Genomic DNA, 7434 nt, shown 5'->3' with positions numbered 1-7434 from the left:
GGTCCGTAACTACTCTCTCCTTTAATATTTTTTCCATGACTTTGCATACTACAGATGTTAAACTAACAGGCCTGTAGTTACCCGGGTCACTTTTTTTCCCCTTCTTGAAAGAATGGGAACATTCCATAATGCAATGACCTGACAGCTGACTGGGTGAGGTGCATCAATGATCCAGGACTGGACTGTCCCATAGGATTATTGAGAAATTTCTTGGCAGGCTCCTGTAATTCAATGGCCGTGTCTGTTTTTAAACTTCTCCTCTGTATATTGAAAGAAAGTCCTAGTTTTTTAAATCATACAGAACAATAAGTCCCTCCCTTCGCTCCCTCCTGTAGGGGACTTGCTGGGAAGCAACAGTTGCTGCTCTGCATTCATGATGCCAGCACCTCACATTACCCCAGAATACACTGCAGTAGCTGAAGCCACAGAGTGAAGCTGCTTGAGCCATATGCAGAATGGATCTTTGCAGCAGTGGGGAGGGTGGTGGTGAAGGGTTGCCTGTCTCTCCACTGAATCCTGATGGGCAATGGGGAATTTGAAGAGCCTGGCAGGTGGCTGGGTTCAGGATGCTCCCTGCAGCAGTAGCTGTGACAAGTAATGGCTCCATGCAGCAGGATGAGAAGCCTGTGATGGCTTCAAGTAGCACAGAATGTGGCCATGAAAAGGAGCCTTCAGTGGCTATGGGGGGAATAGAAATGGGATTTGGTCACAGCGGGTGAGTTTTGTGGGGGAACATTGTATTGGTTTTGGTCTCTGGGGTGTGCAGAGGAGGGGCAGGAAACGTTGAATTGGTTTTGGTCATTGAGAGTGAGGGATTTGTTTTTTCTTTTAGTGGTGGGAGGCAGTTGAATTGATTTTGGTTGCTGGGAATGAGATTTTTTTGGCATAGGGTGTGTGTTTAATTGGTTTGTGTTCACAGGGCTGCAGTAGAGAGAGAGAGAGAGAGGAGTGGATTTGTCTTATGGGGTGCATTACTGGGGATGATGGATTTATTTGGTAATCCTGGTCCCTCTTCTCATGCAGTGATTCAGAATTCACACCTCTCCCCAGGCCTCAGACTGCTTTGCTGATAGTCCAGCTCAACCAATATACTGCAATGCTGCACAGTTGTAGTGCAATGGAATAATGGAGGGTGAGACCAGCTTCCAAAGCTCAGGCATTGTTACAGGTTCAGCAATATCATGTTGAGAGAGAGCACATAATGGAGAAGGTAGATTCTCCTGGACTAGAAAGAAAACAGCGAAAGTAGTAAAATGAGTTATTTTATTATATTCAGTGATGTGCCAAGAGCAGTACAAAACAGAGGACAGTCCTTAATCTGGGAAGTTCACAGTAGAATAAGGATGTATAATCTTTCAGTTGATATTGCAGTTGATTATATGAGGTCTCATAGTAGAGATTTTTTCTGATGGACATGCAGTCCAAGGGTACATCATCTCACAGGAGATGTTTCCAACAGATGAAACTATGGGTGATTGTAGGGTGGTTTTATAGATGTTTCCCATGGATATCTGCCAAATATGTGGTCTCCTAGGAGTTATTTCCTGCTGGTAAGGCTGGAACCAGATGGCATTTCTAGATGCTTCTTTCTAGCTTGATGAATATTCCATTTTGGACAAACATGAAACCTAAAAAAGCAGCCCAACAGTTCCAGTTTAGATTTCCATATTCTCTTGTGAGAACTTGTAAAAACTCATTCTTCCAGCAATCATAGGAGATATTGACATATCCTTCAGAATATCAAGTAAATTCATATTCTCATATGTCATACAAGCATCATTGGAACTAGGGAAAACGTGTAGGGAGGATGTGGGAGATGTTCTCTGGGCGATGGAAATTTAGTTTTAATTTACTAAACTAGAAGAAAGGAGAAGGTGGTGAGCAAAAGGAAAGAGTTTTTTAAACCCATTTTACTCTTGCCTGGGAGGTGGGAAGCAGCTTTTCTAACATCAGTACAGGTGTTCTTTCCCCAATCAGTACAGCTGGTGATCAGGAAATTCAGGCTTTGTCAGTGGTTCTGCACATGCGAAAAAAGGAAATGAACATGCAATATTCTAGAACTCGGTTTGGTGGAACTCTTGCAACTAGGCACTGTCTAATATTTATTTGAAACTATGAAATACAAGGGGCAGTGTGAGGAAAACAATCTACCTTGTTCATTCACCATTTGCAGGGTTTAGCCAACATCTACCTGTGCCCTGAGCCTGGCTGCCAGCTGACATTTTTTATCAGATAGGACACCGTATGCTGAAAATACTGCAGCGTGAGATTTAACATCAGTTAATACAACACTATTAAAGAGGGGTGTGTGTTTGATTAGGTAACTCACCTCCATTACAGAACTTGTAATGATCACAGGGCAATCTGTACAGGTGGTTGGCAAGGAGGAGGTAAACACTTGCAATATGTTTATTGCATAAGAGAGTGGAGCTAAAGAAGATGTGAGTGCCAGAGGATTGGCTACTTACTGCAGTGTGATTATTGAGAACCATAATGAAAGTCCTGGACATGTTTTTACTTTTCACTTCTTTCTTATTCCTCCTCCTGAGCTCTCTTGCCTCATTCTTCCTTTGAGGGAACCCATAGGCCCCAGGTAAGTTCAGGAGGTTCGCAGTTCCCCTCCACCCTCCCTGATCTTTGGGCAGAAGTTCACAGACAATGCTATAATCTCCCCCTGCAGAGATACCTGAGATACTAGTTGAAAGGTTCAGACTAAACAGATGTTGCTTTGATACTAATGTTTTTGTTGGAATTGCCCCAGGTAGTTGCTGGGTTCTCCTCTCCTCATCATTGTGGCCAGCAATGTTGCTCCTTGAGGGTGCAGGGGAGAGAGAGAGAGAGAGAGAGAGAGAGAGAGAGAGAGAGAGAGAGAGGAGAGTGCACAGATATACATTTGGGGGCACCTGAAGTCTCTCTTTGGTGCACACTCCTGCAGGGGGCAATAAGCCCAGGGTCAGTCTCTTTGATGTGTTTCTACCTACAGGCTCTGCCTTTGTGCCAGGGAAGGAGTTTTTCCCTTCTCACCTAACGCTGCGGCACCAACCTTGTATTTAGTGATAGAATAGATGGGCAGAAAACAGGATATTCATGCAACTGAAATACAGGATAGTCCTGGCAAATTATCTGAGACTAAGATTATGGTCATGGGGTCCTTATTATCCTGACTTCAAACTAGTAACTGCACTGAAGCTTTCTTGCAGGTTATGTGCTGCATTGCTAGACATTATGGGAGCTTCTACAGTTGTGGCCATATCTCTATGATGGATAATCCGAATCCCTGTCTTCCGGGAGGGACAAAACCTCTGATCAGTGTCTTGCTGGAGACTCTAAACCTCTCCCCGGTGTTCACTGGGGGAGAATAAACCTCTCTTGAATGATCTGTTGTGTATGGGGGTAGAAACATCTCTCTCACCATGGACAGAATAAAGCTCCAGGAACTTAACTTGTTCTTATTCTTAGCATCTTAATAGAGATGACATAGATCCTTGTTGCAATATGTTGTTCAGATGCAGCACCTACTGAGTTTCCAAATACAGTATAAGGGACTGGAATAATCCTCTTTCCTGCTGAACCCTGAACTCACTTACCTTTCATTTTCAGCTCTGACTTTTGGTTAGGTTTAACTAATTATCAGCTCTATATAAGGATTCCTAATCTTTGTCCTCACTAGTATTGTACTACTAGGGTGCCTGGGTTTGGAGATATAGGACAAGTATGTTTTTGTTTGTCTTGTTTCCTGATTGCTGTTTATGAAGGTTCTGGATTCTATCACTGGTATCTTCTCTCCTACAAGGGAACTAGAAGAAAGGCAGATTTACTGTTTGGAACTGAGCTGTTCAGTAAAAGGAACACATGTAGTGCCACCAATCTGGCAGTGTACATCTGACAGGGATGAGGAGAACTTGTCTGGGCCACACCACATTTCTGAAAATAATACTGATCTCAACCCCAAAAAACCTGTGCATTATTTCCACAGCCTACAATAAAGGAAAGGAGGTATTGCCTCCTACCATAGTCAAGGAATAAGGAACTCTGCATAAACATTGCATACATATTAATAAGTCAGTGCTAGCAGGCTGGCAAAGGACAAGTTCCATTCAATGAGAGTTGTTAGATCTGGTCATAGTTCAGATAATGCTCTGAGTGAGTCAGAGTTTGGTGCTTCCTTGGAATGGCTATAGGCTCTAGTTCTGAATTTTCGTTTTCAGGATCCAAAGCCCTGTACAAATTGGCAAATAGATGGTCAGTTGTCATTCAGGAAAGCCCCACTCCAGAATATGAGGTTGGTCCGGGGTAAAATAAAGATCTTCAGCTGCCAGTGATGCTTCAATGGCTGATGGTGGAGAGCTCAGCCTTAAAGAAAAAGAGTTGAAACATCAGCCGCTGAAGAACTATCCCCCTTTTCACACTTTACCAATCTGTATTTGACTTGTATCTGCCTCAGTGTTCCTTCTTTCCCTAATAAAAAGCATGTTCCTTAAAAGAAGGCAATAAATAGAAGACTCTTTGCTGTGGTTGAGGAAGCAGGAATAGCAGGAAAAAAAACTATAGGGAGGGGAATAATGGGCTTTACATTTTTCACCAGTTCTTTGTCTACAGGGATTGTCGGGTTTCTAAACAGGGATCTTGCCTCCATCTTTCTCTGTAAAGCGCCGTTGGAACTATATAAATGAGGGGAAGGGGAAGGCAATTCTCACTAATTATAGATGTTAAGATGTGGCATCATTGCTGGGGCTATTGAGTGGTCAGGCCCAAGGTGAGAGAGAGAGAGAAGGTGGAGCTTTCTTACAATGCCTGGAATGAGAGAACTGTCCTGCATTTTCAGAAAGGTGGCAGCACTATTCCTTACATGCATTTGGGTCCTTACAGAGCCTCTCCCACACACCATCCTTAATGAACTCACAAGCTGGAATTAAGGAGAACTTGAATACTCACTGAAGAGGTAGAGGGGATTGGGATTACATGGCCAGCCAAAACTTTAAGAGGCCAATGGCTGAATGGGAGCATCAGAGCTGTCATATAATGTATGTGTCCTAAAATAAGAAAAATAAATACAAATATTATTAGCAGCTGAACAATTTTCAATTCCACTTGTCCCCAGTGTGCCATAATAGTCTCTGTTAATGCAGAGCTGAATCCACCTCTGCTATTACAATCTCTTTAAATCCCCACTACTTTTCTCTGACTTCTAATAAAATCCATAGTTCAAAGCCTTTTAGTCCTGGATGGGGCAGTAGAAAGGAGAAAAATAATTGTGGGGAGTGAAACAACCAAAGCTGCTGTATCTAAATAAGTGTTTGTATCACTCCATGGGACATCAGAGTTATCATGATCTATCCAAATGTAACCCCTCTGCCAGGCTGAATTGATAGCAGCAAGGGCCGAGTTCAATACATAGGGGTCTCTTCCCCACAACGTAATGCAAACCAGCTCGAGCCCCCACCCAGTGACCTGGGAAAATCTTACACACACACCCCTGGGCGCCTCAAGGAGGCAATACTTCCCCTCTTGCAAGCACAGACTCTTGGTGTAACAGAAAAGGTTTAATTACATGAGATAAACAACAAGCATTAAAATGGGAAAATACCTCAACTAGAGTTCACAGGTCAAACTGCGAGCAAAGACCCACCCCAGAAAATTGGGCTGTGTCCTTCTCTCTGGGCCCTTGAGTCCAGCAACCCCCAAATCACCCACAGTCCCAAAAGTCCCACAATCCAAAAGTCTCTGTCCCGGGTCAGTGCAGCCCCAGAGTTCAAGAGTCTTTCTGCAGAGGTCCCCCTCCCCAGCCTGGGTAGAAAGGGGCACCTTACGTGGTTCGGGGCCAACTGCCCTGCCTCTTCGTGGGGTTCTGCTTCCACCAGCTGTCCCCGCAAACAGCTCAGCTCCGTTGGCTCTGTGGGCTGCTCCGCTCTGCCAGCTGCTCTGGTCCACCAGCTGTCCTGTGATCTGCTCCGGCCGTCCTCGCGAGCTGCTCGGCTCCACTCACCCAGGGCTGCACAAACTGCTCCACTCCACTCTGCCAGCTGCTCTGCTCCACGGTATTGCTTCAGGCTCCCCCACTCATTAGCACAGTACTCAGTGCTCTCAGCTCAGCAAGTCCAGCTCTTCAGTGATTTCAGCTCTTAGTGATTCCAGCTCATAGTAGGGGAGCCCCAGTGCCAGTGAATTCAGCTCAGTAACCTGTATCTAGATTCTTAAGGGAATCAAAAATTAACTCTGACATTCCACAGTGGAGAGAGACATAGGTGGAACTGGTGCTTCTGGCTCACACAAGGCGCTTATAGCACCAAGTACAGATATCTGTCCCCAGCCTCTCTCCTTTCAATGGGTTTTGGAACCCATGTCCCTCGTCTAGCAAGTGCTATTTAGTTGATAATGAAACCCTCTATCATAAGACAGTTTTGTAGTTCCTCATTTACTTAATCAGGGTGACAACATTTCGTTCCTCCTGCCCCAATAACAACGAAATTGGGGGTCCCACAGCTGTGAAAATAACCATCCCATGCTGCTTTGAGGTATGCTAAGTGGGATGGGAGTGCCAATGCAAATAACTGAAATGCCAATGCAAACACTTGAAACTTCTTTCCGCACTCCCCATAATTTACCACCAGATGTCAGGGTGGGGCTCATCCTGACTCTGCTTACACAAAGAAGTAGGGAAAATAAATATCTGACTCTGAATCCCAAAATGATCAGAGGATATGTCTACACTGCAGTTAGACACCTGCAACTTTGGCCTGTGCAAGGTGACTCAGGATTGACGGTCTTGAGCTAAGGGGTTGTTTAATTGCATTTTGGACATTTGAGCTGACAGTGGAGCTTGGGCTCTAGGACCATGCAAAGTGAAAGCGTCTTAGGGCTTGGATGGCAGCCCAAACACACATATCTATGCTGCAATTAATCTGCCCCTTATCCTGAGTCTTGCGAGCCCGAGTGAGCTGGCATGGGCCAGCCATTGGTTTCTAATTTCAATGTGGACATAGCCAGAGTGGCAGATGCCAGGCCATGGGATTCTGGATACTAAGGAACAGGGCAGCTCCGAGTTCCAGCAAAACTTCTCTGCCATAGCAGTAATTGAGTCTTTGAGTCACTTAGATTTTTCCCTTGCACTGAAGTGCAGTGATATGGGAGAACTTGACGATCAATAACTAGATAGTAGCAGGGTGAAGTCAGGAGGTTGAGAAAGGTCTATTTGCATTGCAAGAGAATGTTAAAATGAGAAGGAATGGTTGGAGCTGGTTGATGGTCAGAAAGTGCCCAGTGGGAGAGAGAATTTGGTTCTGCCTTAAAATGACTGCAGAGAATCTTGTCTTGTTTACCTTTTTTAGAATGGTGCAAATGGATTGCATGTTTGTTCCCAAATCGCTGCACAGACATGTCCATACATTTCCTCAATATACACACAGAGAAAGAAGTGAAGGAATCTGAATACTC

General features: G+C 44.6%; 1 long non-coding RNA gene across 2 annotated transcripts; it reads right to left on the bottom strand.

Moving 5' to 3' along the window:
- Window positions 1–1924: 1924 nt before the first annotated feature.
- LOC120369221 lies at window positions 1925–5864 on the bottom strand. Of its 2 annotated transcripts, XR_005583012.1 has the most exons (4): window positions 5811–5864; window positions 4936–5033; window positions 3588–4353; window positions 1925–2017 (listed from the first exon to the last, which is right to left on the bottom strand). It is a non-coding gene; the product is annotated as an uncharacterized LOC120369221 (long non-coding RNA). The 2 variants fall into 2 exon arrangements; XR_005583011.1 differs by having other exon boundaries at window positions 1928–4353.
- Between the last annotated feature and the right edge of the window lie 1570 nt (window positions 5865–7434).

Source organism: Mauremys reevesii, linkage group 7, assembly GCF_016161935.1.
Source record: "Mauremys reevesii isolate NIE-2019 linkage group 7, ASM1616193v1, whole genome shotgun sequence".
Lineage (NCBI taxonomy): Eukaryota > Metazoa > Chordata > Testudines > Geoemydidae > Mauremys > Mauremys reevesii.
Note: the sequence above shows the minus strand (reverse complement) of the source record. Positions and strands in the feature narration are given on the sequence as shown.